The 19,301-nt window shown below is 39.6% G+C and overlaps 1 long non-coding RNA gene across 1 annotated transcript; it reads right to left on the bottom strand.

Annotated features, from left to right (window-relative positions):
• Window positions 1-9,746: 9,746 nt before the first annotated feature.
• Window positions 9,747-15,551, bottom strand: LOC131458212 (uncharacterized). The gene is made up of 3 exons (XR_009240070.1): window positions 15,371-15,551; window positions 13,839-13,908; window positions 9,747-10,509 (listed from the first exon to the last, which is right to left on the bottom strand). It is a non-coding gene; the product is annotated as an uncharacterized LOC131458212 (long non-coding RNA).
• Between the last annotated feature and the right edge of the window lie 3,750 nt (window positions 15,552-19,301).

Below are 19,301 nucleotides of genomic sequence, written 5' to 3'. Positions count from 1 at the left end.
TTTGTGTACTTTCCGTGACTTGGTACATTCCACTCCTCCCCTCTGTGTCGAGCTATGTGGAATGTTCCACTTCCCTTGTCGGAGCTTCTTCCAAGCCGAGACAGAAACAGGAAGAGGACGAGGAGCAGCGGGAATAAACACATGGTAACTGCTGCTTAAATGTGAGCCACACATGTCTTAGATTCTCTGTTGACGCTCTGTTCAAACCTGCTGTTAACATCCGACCTGAGCGATCCGATCACACGTGTTCAGATTACACCTGCTACTGCTGCTAATGTGACGTCACTGCTCCTCAGTAAACACACGATCACCGTCTAACCATGTACGTGTGTGTTTTCAAAAAACTGACTTTGTGTCAAATATGTCATGATACAGTATGATGTCAACAACTGCCTCTTCATACTGTCCATAATGTCCAATAATATGTCAACAAAAAGTTAAAATATGAACTGTTTATGTAAATATAACTGAGTATATCGATTATTTAGTAAACTGTCCAAAATGTCAAACAATGTCCTCAACAAAAAATGTCAACATACCATTTAAACTGTTGAGTATCTAGTATCTAGAATATCTTAAAAAAAAAACCCTGTTCAGGAGCAGTGGTTTCGTAGAATAAATAAAAGTGCCCGTGTTGATATGGACCAATATATAGTTGACAATAAAAACCTTTTAATGTATTTTACTCACATTTCTTCACTCATTTACTGCAATGAACACATTTGGACACTCTAAACTGGATACTACTTTGTCTCATCATGTCCCATGACTGAACACCTACAAACAGCTGCAGTTAAAGACACAGTTCATGTGTTTTCAAGCATCGTTGAATGAGGTCATTATCATCAGAATTTAGGGCAATAAGAGAAAAAAAACCCAAGCCATGACTTTACAGTGAAGAGTAAGAAGAGGCTTTCACCAGTGCTGTCACTAAATACATCAGAATCCTTAAATGTTGAGATTTTAGAAATGTTTTTAGGATTTTTAAAGTCCTTTACAGTGTAACTCATCTACAGCATTGTTTGCAGCAGGTGCAGGAGGACCTGGCTGACCTGGAGGAGGACGAGGACGAGGACGAGGAGCAGCACGGACAAATGTGTGGTAACTGATGCTTAAAAATGATCCACACATTTATTAGATGTTCTGTTGATGCTCTGTTCACACCTGCTGTTAACATCTGATCCGAGTCATCCGATCATAGTTGTTCAGATTACACCTGCTACTGCTATTGCTAATATCACGTCAAATGATGATTCTCAAATGTCTTTTTTTATCCACCAACCAAAAATTATTCAGTTTTAATTCCTTCTTTGTTACAAGGAACAATGAAACCGGAAAATGTTCAACATTTATAATAAAAAACAAACAATTAATCCATTATTAAAGTATTTGACAATTCATTTAGTTATCGTTTAATAATGCTGTAATCGTTGCATCCCTAATTTATATATATATTTTTTTTAAATCATCAGAGACATCATATGATTTATTGCGATACTTGCAAAATCATACATTGTGATACACTGACACAACAGTGCCAGTGAAAGTGACCACTTGGCACCATCTAGTGGACTGAAAGGTTCATTTATTTTGTTTATTTGTAATGCTAATCCACAAAAAAGTTTGACGTTTATTCATAACATCAGTTCAAAACATTGTTATGGAACAAACCATGACTCTTTCACCTGTCATTTCATCACCTCACACGGACGACGTTAACAGCACTTGTCAACAGAGAGTTTAATGTGTGCACATCATTTTTACATTGTTAACAGGTGAAAACTAGGGACCACTCAAAGTCACAAAATTCTATCAATAAATACACCATTCAATAATGACTACAATGTGCCATTCATTCATTGATTCAAATTGGAATGAAATACATACACGTCTTATTAAATGTGACATTCATTCATTCATTCAAATACCAATTAATTTGATGTAAAAAACAACATATAGAATGACTTGACTGTTGAATGAATGATTTCATGGTCCTGTGTTGCAGTGCATTATCAGTTGATTTGATGCTGATGGGTGACTTTGACACGTTAAATCAATTCATGATGCACTGCAACACAGGACCATGACATCATTCATGTCAAAGTCAAGTCATTAGATATGTTTTGTGGTATTTGAATGAATGAATGTCACATTTAATAAGACGTGTATGTATTTCATTCCAATTTGAATCAATGAATAAATGTCACATTGTAGTCCTTATTGAACGGTGTAATTATCTATTGAGTGAATTTTGTAACTTTGAGCGCTCCCTAGTTTTCACCTGTTAACAATGTAAAAATGATGTGCACACATTAATCCCACAGAAGTCTAATTGATGTGCTGATCATTTTTAAGCATCAGTTGCTGGACACCGGTACCCCGACTGTGTGGTCAACAGTCCAGAGAGTGGACCCCTGTCATTTTGTTTTTGTGATTTTATGGGATTTCTTGGGAATTTTCTGGGGAAAAAATGTGAAATAAAATGGCATAACCCCCTGTTGTTACCAGTGTGGGGAGCCGGGGGAGCACAGCCCAGCCCCGGCCCCAGTTCGGCCCCGGCGCCGGGGCCAAGTGTTCGGAGCATGCTGGATTTGAACCAGCCACAGCCGGACTGGCACAACCTCCTCGCGGTTGCGAACCAACCCACCACGCCACAAACCCTTTGGAGGTTTGGGATGGAGCTCCGGGCGTTTTTCACTCTTCACTTTGGCTGTGGAACCTTAAACGTTGAAGTATAAAGGAACTGAACTCTCCACGTCAGGACTGAAAGGCAGCTTTCTAACCAGTTGAGCTAACTGTCCACACTGTTCCTTAGGTTTTCTCAGACTTATTTACACTCTGTGTTGAATAGCATGCCTAAAAATTCACTTCATCCAAGTTTCGAACCCCTGACCTGAGGAACTCCAGTCTTTCTCTTAACCTTGTGAGCTATTTGTCCTCACATGGTGTGTGCCAACCTTTGGAAGTCTTTCAATAATAGAACCCATGACTTCAGAAAAAAATCAGACTGATGAAATATTTTAGAACGTTTGTCCCCAAAAATGGACAACGTTGTTGGTGTAGTGGTTAGTGCTCTTGCCTTTGAAACAAGACTTTCAGGGTTCAAGACCCATTTGGAACAAGTATCTTTCTGGAGTTTTTCATGTTCTCCTTGTGTGTGCGTGGCTTTTCTCCCGTTTCTCTGGCTTCCTCCTACAATCCATCAATCATCTACCGCTTTGTCCTACACTGGAGGGTTGCGGGGAGTGCTGTGCCAAGCTCAGCTGTCATAGGGTGATAGGCGTGGTTCACCCTGCACTGTTCGCCAGTCCATTCAAAACATGCAGTACGATGATGAGGTAAATTTCTGCTTAAACATTGACTTCATGTAAGATTCGAACCCCTGACCATAGGAACGCCAGTCCACATCTGAACCGTGTGAGCTATTTGTCTTTGCATGCTTTTTCAATCAATTTGGAAGTCTTTCAATAATAGAACCCATGACTTCAGAAAAAAATCAGACTGATGAAATATTTTAGAACGTTTGTCCCCAAAAATGGACAACGTTGTTGGTGTAGTGGTTAGTGCTCTTGCCTTTGAAACAAGACTTTCAGGGTTCAAGACCCATTTGGAACAAGTATCTTTCTGGAGTTTTTCATGTTCTCCTTGTGTGTGCGTGGCTTTTCTCCCGTTTCTCTGGCTTCCTCCTACAATCCATCAATCATCTACCGCTTTGTCCTACACTGGAGGGTTGCGGGGAGTGCTGTGCCAAGCTCAGCTGTCATAGGGTGATAGGCGTGGTTCACCCTGCACTGTTCGCCAGTCCATTCAAAACATGCAGTACGATGATGAGGTAAATTTCTGCTTAAACATTGACTTCATGTAAGATTCGAACCCCTGACCATAGGAACGCCAGTCCACATCTGAACCGTGTGAGCTATTTGTCTATGCATGCTTTTTCAATCAATTTGGAAGTCTTTCAATAATAGAACCCATGACTTCAGAAAAAAATCAGACTGATGAAATATTTTAGAACGTTTGTCCCCAAAAATGGACAATGTTGTTGGTGTAGTGGTTAGTGCTCTTGCCTTTGAAACAAGACTTTCAGGGTTCAAGACCCATTTGGAACAAGTATCTTTCTGGAGTTTTTCATGTTCTCCTTGTGTGTGCGTGGCTTTTCTCCCGTTTCTCTGGCTTCCTCCTACAATCCATCAATCATCTACCGCTTTGTCCTACACTGGAGGGTTGCGGGGAGTGCTGTGCCAAGCTCAGCTGTCATAGGGTGATAGGCGTGGTTCACCCTGCACTGTTCGCCAGTCCATTCAAAACATGCAGTACGATGATGAGGTAAATTTCTGCTTAAACATTGACTTCATGTAAGATTCGAACCCCTGACCATAGGAACGCCAGTCCACATCTGAACCGTGTGAGCTATTTGTCTTTGCATGCTTTTTCAATCAATTTGGAAGTCTTTCAATAATACAACCCATGGCTTCAAAAAATGTCAGACTGATGAAATATTGAAGAACGTTTGTCCCCCAAATTAGACAGCGTGGTTGGTGTAGTGGTTAGTGCTCTTACCTTTGAAACAAGACTTTCAGGGTTCAAGACCCATTTGGAACAAGTATCTTTCTGGAGTTTTTCATGTTCTCCTTGTGTGTGCGTGGCTTTTCTCCCGTTTCTCTGGCTTCCTCCTACAATCCATCAATCATCTACCGCTTTGTCCTACACTGGAGGGTTGCGGGGAGTGCTGTGCCAAGCTCAGCTGTCATAGGGTGATAGGCGTGGTTCACCCTGCACTGTTCGCCAGTCCATTCAAAACATGCAGTACGATGATGAGGTAAATTTCTGCTTAAACATTGACTTCATGTAAGATTCGAACCCCTGACCATAGGAACGCCAGTCCACATCTGAACCGTGTGAGCTATTTGTCTTTGCATGCTTTTTCAATCAATTTGGAAGTCTTTCAATAATACAACCCATGGCTTCAAAAAATGTCAGACTGATGAAATATTGAAGAACGTTTGTCCCCCAAATTAGACAGCGTGGTTGGTGTAGTGGTTAGTGCTCTTACCTTTGAAACAAGACTTTCAGGGTTCAAGACCCATTTGGAACAAGTATCTTTCTGGAGTTTTTCAGGTTCTCCTTGTGTGTGCGTGGCTTTTCTCCCGTTTCTCTGGCTTCCTCCTACAGTCCATCAATCATCTACCGCTTTGTCCGACACTGGAGGGTTGCGGGGAGTGCTGTGCCAAGCTCAGCTGTCATAGGGTGATAGGCGTGGTTCACCCTGCACTGTTCGCCAGTCCATTCAAAACATGCAGTACGGTGATGAGGTAAATTTCTGCTTAAACATTGACTTCATGTAAGATTCGAACCCCTGACCATAGGAACGCCAGTCCACATCTGAACCGTGTGAGCTATTTGTCTTTGCATGCTTTTTCAATCAATTTGGAAGTCTTTCAATAATACAACCCATGGCTTCAAAAAAATGTCAGACTGATGAAATATTGAAGAACGTTTGTCTCCGTATATGGACAACGTGGTTGGTATAGTGGTTAGTGCTCTTACCTTTGAAGCGAGAGGGTCCTAGTTCAAGCCCAGCTTGCAACAAGAGTCTTTGTGCATGGAGTTTTAGAGACTAACAACCTTTCAACACATTTACAAGTGTTTCAATAGCAGATTCACAGAACTCAATTGGTCAATTTAGAGTGACCAATTAACCTCATCGCCATATTGCATGTTGTTGGGAGGAAGCCAGAGAACCCGGCGAAAAGCCACGCACACATGGGGAGAACATGAAAAACTCCACGCATTAGGACACTTGTTCAAACTGGGTCTCGAACCCTGTAAGTCTTGTTTCAAAGGCAAGAGCACTAACCACTACACCAACCACTCTGTCTAATTTTGGGGACAACCGTTCTTCAATATTTCATCAGTCTGACATTTTTTTGAAGCCATGGGTTGTATTATTGAAAGACTTCCAAATTGATTGAAAAAGCATGCAAAGACAAATAGCTCACACGGTTCAGATGTGGACTGGCGTTCCTATGGTCAGGGGTTCGAATCTTACATGAAGTCAATGTTTAAGCAGAAATTTACCTCATCATCGTACTGCATGTTTTGAATGGACTGGCGAACAGTGCAGGGTGAACCACGCCTATCACCCTATGACAGCTGAGCTTGGCACAGCACTCCCCGCAACCCTCCAGTGTAGGACAAAGCGGTAGATGATTGATGGATTGTAGGAGGAAGCCAGAGAAACGGGAGAAAAGCCACGCACACACAAGGAGAACATGAAAAACTCCAGAAAGATACTTGTTCCAAATGGGTCTTGAATCCTGAAAGTCTTGTTTCAAAGGCAAGAGCATTAACCACTACACCAACAACGTTGTCCATTTTTGGGGACAAACGTTCTAAAATATTTCATCAGTCTGATGTTTTTCTGAAGTCATGGGTTCTATTATTGAAAGACTTCCAAAGGTTGGTACACACCATGTGAGGACAAATAGCTCACAAGGTTAAGAGAAAGACTGGAGTTCCTCAGGTCAGGGGTTCGAAACTTGGATGAAGTGAATTTTTAGGCATGCTATTCAACGCAGAGTGTAAATAAGTCTGAGAAAACCTAAGGAAGAGTGTGGACAGTTAGCTCAACTGGTTAGAGAGCTGCCTTTCAGTCCTGACGTGGAGAGTTCAGTTCCTTTATACTTCAACGTTTAAGGTTCCACAGCCAAAGTGAAGAGTGAAAAACGCCCGGAGCTCCATCCCAAACCTCCAAAGGGTTTGTGGCGTGGTGGGTTGGTTCGCAACCGCGAGGAGGTTGTGCCAGTCCGGCTGTGGCTGGTTCAAATCCAGCATGCTCCGAACACTTGGCCCCGGCGCCGGGGCCAAACTGGGGCCGGGGCTGGGCTGTGCTCCCCCGGCTCCCCACACTGGTAACAACAGGGGGTTATGCCATTTTATTTCACATTTTTTCCCCAGAAAATTCCCAAGAAATCCCATAAAATCACAAAAACAAAAATGACAGGGGTCCACTCTCTGGACTGTTGACCACACAGTCGGGGTACCGGTGTCCAGCAACTGATGCTTAAAAATGATCAGCACATCAATTAGACTTCTGTGGGATTAATGTGTGCACATCATTTTTACATTGTTAACAGGTGAAAACTAGGGAGCGCTCAAAGTTACAAAATTCACTCAATAAATAATTACACCGTTCAATAAGGACTACAATGTGACATTTATTCATTGATTCAAATTGGAATGAAATACATACACGTCTTATTAAATGTGACATTCATTCATTCAAATACCACAAAACATATCTAATGACTTGACTTTGACATGAATGATGTCATGGTCCTGTGTTGCAGTGCATCATGAATTGATTTAACGTGTCAAAGTCACCCATCAGCATCAAATCAACTGATGATGCACTGCAACACAGGACCATGAAATCATTCATTCAACAGTCAAGTCATTCTATATGTTGTTTTTTACATCAAATTAATTGGTATTTGAATGAATGAATGAATGTCACATTTAATAAGACGTGTATGTATTTCATTCCAATTTGAATCAATGAATGAATGGCACATTGTAGTCATTATTGAATGGTGTATTTATTGATAGAATTTTGTGACTTTGAGTGGTCCCTAGTTTTCACCTGTTAACAATGTAAAAATGATGTGCACACATTAAACTCTCTGTTGACAAGTGCTGTTAACGTCGTCCGTGTGAGGTGATGAAATGACAGGTGAAAGAGTCATGGTTTGTTCCATAACAATGTTTTGAACTGATGTTATGAATAAACGTCAAACTTTTTTGTGGATTAGCATCACAAATAAACAAAATAAATGAACCTTTCAGTCCACTAGATGGTGCCAAGTGGTCACTTTCACTGGCACTGTTGTGTCAGTGTATCACAATGTATGATTTTGCAAGTATCGCAATAAATCATATGATGTCTCTGATGATTTTAAAAAAATATATATATAAAGTAGGGATGCAACGATTACAGCATTATTAAACGATAACTAAATGAATTGTCAAATACTTTAATAATGGATTAATTGTTTGTTTTTTATTATAAATGTTGAACATTTTCCGGTTTAATTGTTCCTTGTAACAAAGAAGGAATTAAAACTGAATAATTTTTGGTTGGTGGATAAAAAAAGACATTTGAGAATCATCATTTGACGTGATATTAGCAATAGCAGTAGCAGGTGTAATCTGAACAACTATGATCGGATGACTCGGATCAGATGTTAACAGCAGGTGTGAACAGAGCATCAACAGAACATCTAATAAATGTGTGGATCATTTTTAAGCATCAGTTACCACACATTTGTCCGTGCTGCTCCTCGTCCTCGTCCTCGTCCTCCTCCAGGTCAGCCAGGTCCTCCTGCACCTGCTGCAAACAATGCTGTAGATGAGTTACACTGTAAAGGACTTTAAAAATCCTAAAAACATTTCTAAAATCTCAACATTTAAGGATTCTGATGTATTTAGTGACAGCACTGGTGAAAGCCTCTTCTTACTCTTCACTGTAAAGTCATGGCTTGGGTTTTTTTTCTCTTATTGCCCTAAATTCTGATGATAATGACCTCATTCAACGATGCTTGAAAACACATGAACTGTGTCTTTAACTGCAGCTGTTTGTAGGTGTTCAGTCATGGGACATGATGAGACAAAGTAGTATCCAGTTTAGAGTGTCCAAATGTGTTCATTGCAGTAAATGAGTGAAGAAATGTGAGTAAAATACATTAAAAGGTTTTTATTGTCAACTATATATTGGTCCATATCAACACGGGCACTTTTATTTATTCTACGAAACCACTGCTCCTGAACAGGGTTTTTTTTTTAAGATATTCTAGATACTAGATACTCAACAGTTTAAATGGTATGTTGACATTTTTTTGTTGAGGACATTGTTTGACATTTTGGACAGTTTACTAAATAATCGATATACTCAGTTATATTTACATAAACAGTTCATATTTTAACTTTTTGTTGACATATTATTGGACATTATGGACAGTATGAAGAGGCAGTTGTTGACATCATACTGTATCATGACATATTTGACACAAAGTCAGTTTTTTGAAAACACACACGTACATGGTTAGACGGTGATCGTGTGTTTACTGAGGAGCAGTGACGTCACATTAGCAGCAGTAGCAGGTGTAATCTGAACACGTGTGATCGGATCGCTCAGGTCGGATGTTAACAGCAGGTTTGAACAGAGCGTCAACAGAGAATCTAAGACATGTGTGGCTCACATTTAAGCAGCAGTTACCATGTGTTTATTCCCGCTGCTCCTCGTCCTCTTCCTGTTTCTGTCTCGGCTTGGAAGAAGCTCCGACAAGGGAAGTGGAACATTCCACATAGCTCGACACAGAGGGGAGGAGTGGAATGTACCAAGTCACGGAAAGTACACAAAGGCTTTTAAATCAGTGTGTCTTTGCGCAGGAGCAGCTCCACCTGTGATTAATCAACGTTCATGTCCTCGCTCAGAGCCGGCCCTGGGCATAGGCAGTATAGGCAAATGCTAGGGGCGCCGTCATCCGCAGGGGGCGCCGAAAACGGATGAAAAAAAATAATTTTTTTTTTTTTTTAATTATAAATACTTTTTTTTTTTTACCAGTGCCATTATTACTATTATTTCGAAATATTATATAAGCCCATAGCAAAGATTATTAAATAATGCATCGTAGTTACCGTTGTTGGATGTTGGAGCAGAGTGTTAGCTTGCTAGCTTACTTCAGACGATAGCAACATTGTTTAATAATCAATAAATAGCTGAGTCGACGTGTGTTAATGTTACTCCACCTTAAATTCATCAGGGACGTTTGGAAACTTAACATTAGGCCTGTTCAGGTGTTATTTTACAGGTGTCTTTCCTGCTTGTATGTCAGTTAAAATGCTTTAAGTTGTCCATCCCCTTTGTAATAGGGTGGTTGTAAGCCTTTGGTTTTATGTGTCACAGTTTATGTTTGTTAAAGTTGACATCAGTGTTAAAGTGCAGTTAAAGTGTATTACTGTTAATATTTCATACCTTAGCTTTCCCATATCATTCATAGGCTATATATACATATATATTCATTTCACTGCACTTTACTGGTTTTTGCACTCTGGTTAGACTGAATTGCATTGCAATGACAATAAAGTTGACAAACGTTCTGAAATATTTCATCAGTCTGACATTTTTTTGAAGTCATGGACTTTATTATTGAAAGACTTCCAAATTGTGCGGAATGCTTGCAAAGACCAATAGCTCACACGTTTCAGACTTGGGCTGGCGTTCCTGTGGTCAGGGGTTCGAATCTTACATGAAGTCATTGTTTAAGCGGAAATTTACCTCATCACTGTACTGCGTGTTTTGAATGGACTGGCGAACAGTCCAGGGTGAACCCCGCCTATGACCCTATGACAGCTGAGCTTGGCACAGCAGCCCCCACGACCCTCCAGTGGAGGACAAAGTGGTAGATGATTGATGGACTGTGGGAGGAGGCCAGAGAACCCGGAGAAAAGCTGCGCACACACAAGGAGAACATGAAAAACTCCAGAAAGATGCTTGTTCCATATGGGTCTCGAACCGAGGTCTTCTTGTTTCAAAGGCAAGAGCACTAACCACTACACCAACCACGCTGTCCATGATGAGGGACAGATGTTGTTAAATATTTCATAATGCTGAGGTCTGTGAAGTCATGAGTTCTATTATTGAAAGACTTCCAAATTGGACAAAAAAAGCATACAAGGACAACTAGCTCACATGGTTTGGACATGTCATGTTCATGTTCACATGTCGTTCCTAAGGTCAGGGGTTCGAATCTTACCTGAAGTGGAAATTTACCTCATCACTGTATTGCATGTTTTGAATGGACTGGCCAACAGTCCAGGGTGAACACAGCCTATCACCCTATGACAGTTGAGCTTGGCACAGCAGCCCCCACGACACAGTGGTAGATGATTGATGGACTGTGGGAGGAAGCCCGACAATGTGTAGAAAAGCCACATTCTCACACGGGGAGAACATGAAAAACTCCACAAAGATCGTTGTTCCAACTGGGTCTGGAACCCAGGTCTTCTTGTTTCAAAGGCAAGAGCACTAACCACTGCACCAACTGTTTGGGCTATTAAGGAGGACATGTATCGTTAAATACCTCATTAGTCTGAGGTCTTTCTGAAGTCATGTTTGTGCTCATCTGTTATTGAAAGTCGTCCAACGTTGAAGAAGAAGTGTGTGAGTACAAATAGCTCACGTGGTTCAGACAAAGACTGGAGTTCCTGAGGTCAGAGGTTCAAATCTTAGATGAAGCAACTTTTTAAGTCCAATATTCTACACAGAGAGTGAATAGGTGTGAGAAAACCAGAGGAAAAGCATGGACAGTTAGCTCAGCTGGTTAGAGAGTAGCCTTTCAGTCCTGATGTTGACGGTTCAATTCCTTTATAGGTCAAGGTTTAAGGTTCCACAGCCAAAGTTAAAACTCAAAAACGCCCGGAGCTCCTTCCCAAATCTCAAAAGGGTTCGTGGCGTGGTGGATTGGTTCGCAACCGCAAGGTTGTGCCAGTCCGGCTGTGGCTGGTTCAAATCCAGCACGCTGCGAACACTTGGCCCCGGCGCCGGGGTCTGACTGGGGCCGGGGCTGGGCTGTGCTCCCCTGGCCCCCCGCACAGATGACAGCGGGGGGTTATACCATTTTATTTCACATTTTTGGCCAAAAAAATGACAAAAAAATTATAATAATGATAGGGGTTCACTCCCTTGACTGTTGACCACACAGTTGGGTCCAGGTGTCCAGTAACTGCTGCTTAAAAATGATGAGCACATGAATGAGACTTCTGTGTGATTAACGTGTTCACATCATTTTTACATTGTTAACAAGTGAAAACTGGACGAGTCAAAGTGGCAACATTAAATCAATAAATCAATAAAATGTGTCTCACGTTCATTCATTCACATTGGAATTAAATACATAAATGTCTCATTATTAAATGTGTCATTCATTCATTCATTCAAATACCAAATTCATTTGATGTAAAAACAACATATAGAATGACACACATCATTATTTAATAGTGTATTTATTGATTGAATGTTGCCACTTTGACTCGTCCACAGTATTCACTGGTTAACAATGTAAAAAATAATGTGAACACATTAAACCAGGGGTGTCAAACTCAAATACAGAGTGGGCCAAAATTTAAAACTGAACAAAGCCGCGGGCCAAGGTTGAACAAATTAACCTTTTAATAGGTACCCAAACAAGTTTTGCATTGAATATTGAACAAGCAAGGCTTATATAACTTTATAGTGACATGCAAAATTGAGTTTCAAATAATAATAATAATTAAAAAATATCAATGGCATATCAAATAAAATTTAAATAAAAATTTAATGCACCCTAAATACAGGATAAGCGGTAGATAATGGATGGATAAAAATTGAATGCCTCTTTTCTATTTGCAGCCTTCTGAGGTAAATATCAAAATAAAAACTTTTTCCACAGGCTAATAATACATTTGAAAATAAAATAACAATAATGAATGAATCAAACATTCAAGCCTTGAAGTAGCAAGAGAAAGTGCATGAATAAAACGTTAATTATTGCTCAGTTTGCTACACTGATTTGTTTTAACACTGAATATGGAACAAGCAACGCTTATATCACTTAACAGTGCAAAATCAACTTTCAAAAAACAAACGAAAAAACATCAATGGCATATTAAATAAAATTTAGATAAAAAATTGAATGCCTCTTTTCTATTTGCAGCCTTCTGAGGTAAATATCAACATTCACTTTTTCCACATGCTAATAAATTTGAAAATAAAATACCAATGAATAAATCAACCATTCAGGCCTGACACAGAGGAGAGAGCATGGCTGGCGCGCCAAAACAACAGCAGAGCATTATGGGATTTGTAGTATTAGCGGTGAATGCGGTGTTACAGCGGCGGTGCCGCTGTATAATACCGGCGGGCCAGCTCTAATGTTAATTTGATATTGCCTCAAGGGCCAAATGAAATTACACGGCGGGCCAAATTTGGCCCGCGGGCCAGAGTTTGACACCCATGCATTAAACAGAGGCTCTGTTGACAAGTGCTGTTAACGTCCGTGTGGGGGGATGAAATCACAGGTGAAAGAGTGATGGTTTGCTCCAGAAAGTGTGCTAAACACAAGTTTAAATGCGACGAGTCTCTGATGCGTCTCCAGTGTCTGATGTGAAACTGCGTCGATACAATAGTGCGACTTTTCCAGCTAATGTTGTTGTGGTTGCTACGGTTACACACAGGATGTGACGCTGTTTGAGAGAATTATTAGTAGAAAAACTAATACAGTGAAATATGGCGTATTCTTTTTTTTAGTGTATAGTTTTTTTTAACTGATGTTACAAATAAACGTCATTAAAAATTATTTTAATTAAATAAATGAACATTTCAGTCCACTAGGTGCTGCCAAGTGCTCACTTTCACGAGCGCTGTTGTCTAAGTATATCTCATGGTGTCTGTGATGATTATTTAAAAAAATATAAAACAAGTAGAGATGCAACGATTACTGCATAATTAAACCATTACTAAATTAATTGTCAAATACCTTTAATAATCGATGAATTGTTTTTTGTTTTATTACAAATGTTGAACATTTTCCGGTTTCTTTGTTCCTTTTAATAAAGAAAGTGAAATGAAAGGTGTGTGTGTTTACATGTGGAGCAGTGACGTCACATTAGCATTAGCAGGTGTAATCTGAACACCTGTGATCGGATCCCTCAGGTCAGATGTTAACAGCAGGTGTGAACAGAGCGTCAACAGAACATCTAAGAAATGTGCGGATCATTTTTAAGCAGCAGTTACCACACACCTGTCCCCGCTGCTCCTCGTCCTCCTCCTGGTCCTGGTCCTGATCCTGGCTCCGGCTCCTGGTCCTGGTCCTGTTCCAAACAAAGTTGTAGATCAGTTACAAAGACTTTAAAAATCATGAAAACATTTGTAAAATCTCAATATTTAACAGAGGATTCTGACGTATTTAGTGACGGCTGTGAATGGAATCACTTGAAAACACATGAACTGTGCCTTTAACGGCAGCTGTTTGCAGGTCTTCAGTCAGAGGACATGATGAGACAAAGCAGTGTCCACTTTAAAGTGTTCAAATGTGCTCACTGCAGTAAATGAGTGAAGAAATGTGAGGAAAACACAGAAAAACCTTTTTATTGTCAACTATATATTGATCCATATCAACAAGGACACTTTTATTTTGAAATTCTGCTAAACCACTGCTCGTCAACAGTTTTTTTTACTTAATCTGCCCCCTACTGGCCAGACTAGATACTCATTCTAAACAGTTTTAATGGTATAGTGAATTTTTTTTGTTGATGTACTATATTTGGACATTTTTGACAGTTTACTAATAATGAAGATATTTTTTTAGGACATACTATACTAGGACACTTTTAGACAGTTCATAGTTTAACCTTTACACCACTATAAATACATGAGTAACTTTTTGGATCTTTTTGTATTTTTTTTTAACGTACTTTTACTTTTTCTTGAGTATATATTTGAACAAAGAACGTTACTTTTACGCCGTTCCATTTGGCAAAGTGACGGTCGTGACGTAATTTTTTAAAAATCTTTTTTTATTACATGCGCGATCTATTTCTCTTCCTATTTTAAAGGCTGTATTTATTGTTTTATTTAGAATATTATTATTTAACATTTGAACATTGTTGTTTTATATTATGTTGTGTCTATTTTGAATTATTTGTGTTGCGCTGAATATTTCAAAAATAAATCCGGAGAAACTCAGTACTTGAGTCGTCTTTTTACTCTTAGAGTATTTTTATTTTATTTTTACTTCTACTTGAGTAATTATTATCTTACAGTAACAGTACTTTTACTTGAGTCATTTATTTGGCTTCTCTACCCACCTCTGCATATTATACAAGGACATTTTGGACAGTTGTTGAGAGTATGACGTCATACTACATAATGACATATCTGACACTGAGTCACTTTTTTGAAAACATGTACGTGTGTTTACAGCGGAGCAGGACGTCACATTAGCAGCAGCTAACCTGCTACTGGCCAGACTAGATACTCATTCTGAACAGTTTTAATGGTCTATTGACAGTTTGTGTTGAGGACATTCTTTGACATATGTGGAAAAATTTAAACTTAAATTTAAACGTTTTTGAGGACATACTACACTCGGAAACGACATATTTGGACAGCTCTGACGACATACTGTCACATTGACAACACACGTGTGTTTGCTGCGGAGCAGTGACGTCACGTTAGCATTAGCAGCTGTAACCTGAACACCTGTGGTCGGATGTGAACAGAGCGTCAACAGAGAATCTAAGAAATGTGTGGATCATTTTAAACAGCAGTTACCACGTTTGTTCACATGATTGTCCACATGTTAGTTCCCGCTGCTTCTCGTTTCTGTCTCTGCGCAGAAGAAGCTCCGCCTCCGACAAAGGAAGTGGAACATTCCAAATAGATCGACACAGAGGGGGGGAGTGGAATGTACCAAGTCACGGAAACTACATAAAGGCTTTTAAATCAGTGTGTGTTTGTGCAGGAGCAGCTCCACCCAGTGCTGGCCCTGAGTAATTTGGTGCCCTAGGCAAGATTTTAGTTGGAGCCCCCTTGCATCGCAGCAGTCAATTTCACAATCAACTTTCATACAATCACACAGAAACTGCATGTGTGTATTCAAGATTTTATTTCTTTGAGTAAAAAATATCACACCAAATAAAAACTAAAGAAAGAAACAAGTGATAAAATTAAAAAGTGTCACTGGGCTGTGCAGAGGTAGATGGGACAGCAGCACCTGTTGCTGTGTCACTGGGGGTGGTACTGAAATATTTTAAAAGTGCATCTGAAGAGAGAAGAGAAGTATATGTGACGACTGCATGTTACATTTTAATAAAAAAACAGATGCTTGGTGTGCTATACATGAGACTAATATAGACTAATAATGAAAATGTGATGAGATTCATTCAACTTTATTGTCATTGCAATGCAATTCAGTCTAACCAGAGTGCAAAAACCAGTAAAGTGCAGTGAAATGAATATATATGTATATATAGCCTATGAATGATATGGGAAAGCTAAGGTATGAAATATTAACAGTAATACACTTTAACTGCACTTTAACACTGATGTAAACTTTAACAAACATAAACTGTGACACATAAAACCAAAGGCTTACAACCACCCTATTACAAAGGGGATGGACAACTTAAAGCATTTTAACTGACATACAAGCAGGAAAGACACCTGTAAAATAACACCTGAACAGGCCTAATGTTAAGTTTCCAAACGTTCCTGATGAATTTAAGGTGGAGTAACATTAACACACGTCGACTCAGCTATTTATTGATTATTAAACAATGTTGCTATCGTCTGAAGTAAGCTAGCAAGCTAACACTCTGCTCCAACATCCAACAACGGTAACTACGATGCATTATTTAATAATCTTTGCTATGACTTTATGTCGCTGTGGGCTTATATAATATTTCGAAATAATAGTAATAATGGCACTGGTAAAAAAAAAAAAAAAGTATTTATAATTAAAAAAAAATAATATTTTTTTTATTTTATTTTTTTTTCCTCCGTTTTCGGCGCCCCTAGCATTTGCCTATACTGCCTATGCCCAGGGCCGGCTCTGATCTGGTGGTCTGTTCGGGGTGTACCCTGCCTTTCACCTCGTGTCAGCTGGGATTGGCTTCCACTCCCCTCATGTGGAGGATAAAGCAGTAGAAATAATTAATTAATTCAAGGAATGTCCATCTGTGTGTGCATGTCTGCCTATGGGTTGCTTTGATGTCATGGCAACAGTTGGTGTTGCTTTAAAAGGTCACTGTTCTTCTTCTAATAATTTCCAGCAGGCTGTGTCTCCCGAAAGGATCAATGCTGCCCCCACAGGGAAAAAAATTGCAAAAATTGCAGTCCAAAGTGCCAAAAGGATTGACGGGTATTAAGTTTTAAAAAAGAGAGAGAAAATTTTGAGAGAGATTTGAGATTTTAAATCAAGTTCCTTTTCTTAATTTTTTTTTTTTTTGAAATTTGCTGTTGGTGCAACCTAAGTTTGTGGCAGGTGGCGTGTGTGTGTGGTCAGGGTGCGTGGGGGCCCTTTTCCTGTGTGCCCAGGGACTGACTGGCTTATAAACCATCCCAGCTGAGTCCTTTAATGACTTTGAACAAAAAAAGGTTATTAATATTTATTTGTCCATCTATTTCTATGTACAGCACTTTGGCAACATTTGTATTTATTATCTTAATAGGACCTCCCAGTCATGTACCATGGTTTATGTTATTCACCTCTTGTCTGAAACAGCCAAACAACATTGGTTATTAGATGATGTCTTTATTGGGTTGCTGTGTGTTAGCATACTGAAGGTACAGTTCGATTAATTAGAATAGAGGTGTCAATAGAGGGCACATGTTCGAGAGCTCATGGGGGGGGGGGGGGGGGGGCTTTTTCTATCTGTGCCCAGGGTCCCACTGACTCACAATCTGTCCCCGATCTTACCAATTAAGAAACGATATATTACTTTTAAGTAAGATTTAGCTAACTTATTAAAACATCGCCGGTCTGAGAGGGCCCCCCTTACGTGTGGTGTACCCCAGGGCTCTGTATTAGGGCCCATCCTACTTTCTACATGCTGCCTTTGGGATTAATATTCCTAAAACATGGTGTATCTTTCCATTGTTTTACTGACAATGTGCAAATGTATCTACTACTGAAATGGGGGAAACAGGGACTCATGATGTCAGAACGTGGATGACAATGGCAAATAATACTTCATCAATGAACTGATATTAGGGGCTTGTGTTATTTTTAAGAAATTAATGATGTCAATTCTGTCTGCTGCCTTTCTATGTGGAATTTGCATGTTCTCCCCATGTGTACGTGGATTTCCTCCCACAGTCCATGCGGTGGTTAATTGGACACTCCATTCACTATAGGTGTGAATGTGAGAGTGTATGGTTGTGTCCAGGGTGTACCCCATCTTTTCGCCCTATGTCATCTATGATTCGTTCCAGCATCCCCACGGCCCTCATTTGGAGGAGAAAGCAGAAGACGAATGAACAAATGAACATTGAATATTTGGTTATTGATTCTCTACAGAGCTGGCCCAAGGTGTAAGCAAACCAGTAGCGTATTGACATATTATATCTTGAGATGTTTTACTTAACTTTACTTCTTACTCAAGTTTAGTATCTCCACAGTTAGGGTTTCATTTTGAATACAAAAGTACAAATTAATACTGGACCATTTTTGTTATTTTACTTTGGTGTTACATTGTGTATCAATAATAATGAAGCACAGGCTACTCCGAGGTGGTGGGAGGGGAGCCCCATAAGGCTTGGGCCGGCCCTGATCCTTAGACAAAATGGCAATATTCTTAAGAACTTGCCAATTTACCACATTGTTGAATACATCAAAAAGGGAAACGATGTAAGAAGGGATGTATTTAAGCCTGCCAGGTTTGAGCAATTATCAGGCGCACATAACTTGTTTGAGTCCATAGTGAAATATTTACTCTGCAGTTTTCAGTTGTATCTTAACTTATTTGTTCGACTACCCTGGAGAAATAATTGGTTTACGATGGATGCTGTGTCAAATCAAATGCAAACACTCAGCATGATCATTTTATCCTTTTCCTCAGTCAGCTGCTCTTTCGGGGGCCTGTCGACATAGAGACCTCTGCTCCAGATTGCACACCAAACCAACTTTGGACCAGGTGAGATAATAGGTTAGGTTAGTCTTTTCACTATCACTTTGATCATGATCTGTGCTGAATTGTGCATTTTTTTTAATTTAAGTAAATATTTGAAGTTTATTATTGGAACTGGTAAGTTTTCCTTACTGTAGACAACTGTACAGCTGATGATTTGATTCTTTCCTATTCTGTCTTATAACCACTAGGTGCCATCAGTGACATGGAGATGCAGAAGCACTATGATGACTTTTTTGGAGGCAAGTCATTCTGAAGATTGTGTAGTCCTGGTCTTCATTTAACCAGGACCACCACTTTCTCACCTGTGCATTTCCTTTAAGCTCTAAGAGAAAATACTTCAGCTGAAACTAGCTGTTCATGACACATTCTTTTTAAAATCATCACATAATTGTATTAGAGCTAAAGTTTTGTTGTGTCCAAACTGAATCCTCACGTGATTTAGATAAATAGCAGTTTTATGTAGAAACAAAATGAGGATTCTTACACAATCAGATAAGAGTTAATCCGTTAAGGATAAACATCCAGAATAATTAATGCTGCTACAACTTTTGCTGTTTAAACAATGAATCCAA

The sequence above is a fragment of the Solea solea genome, chromosome 4 (genome assembly GCF_958295425.1).
Source record: "Solea solea chromosome 4, fSolSol10.1, whole genome shotgun sequence".
Taxonomy (NCBI): domain Eukaryota; kingdom Metazoa; phylum Chordata; class Actinopteri; order Pleuronectiformes; family Soleidae; genus Solea; species Solea solea.
Note: the sequence above shows the minus strand (reverse complement) of the source record. Positions and strands in the feature narration are given on the sequence as shown.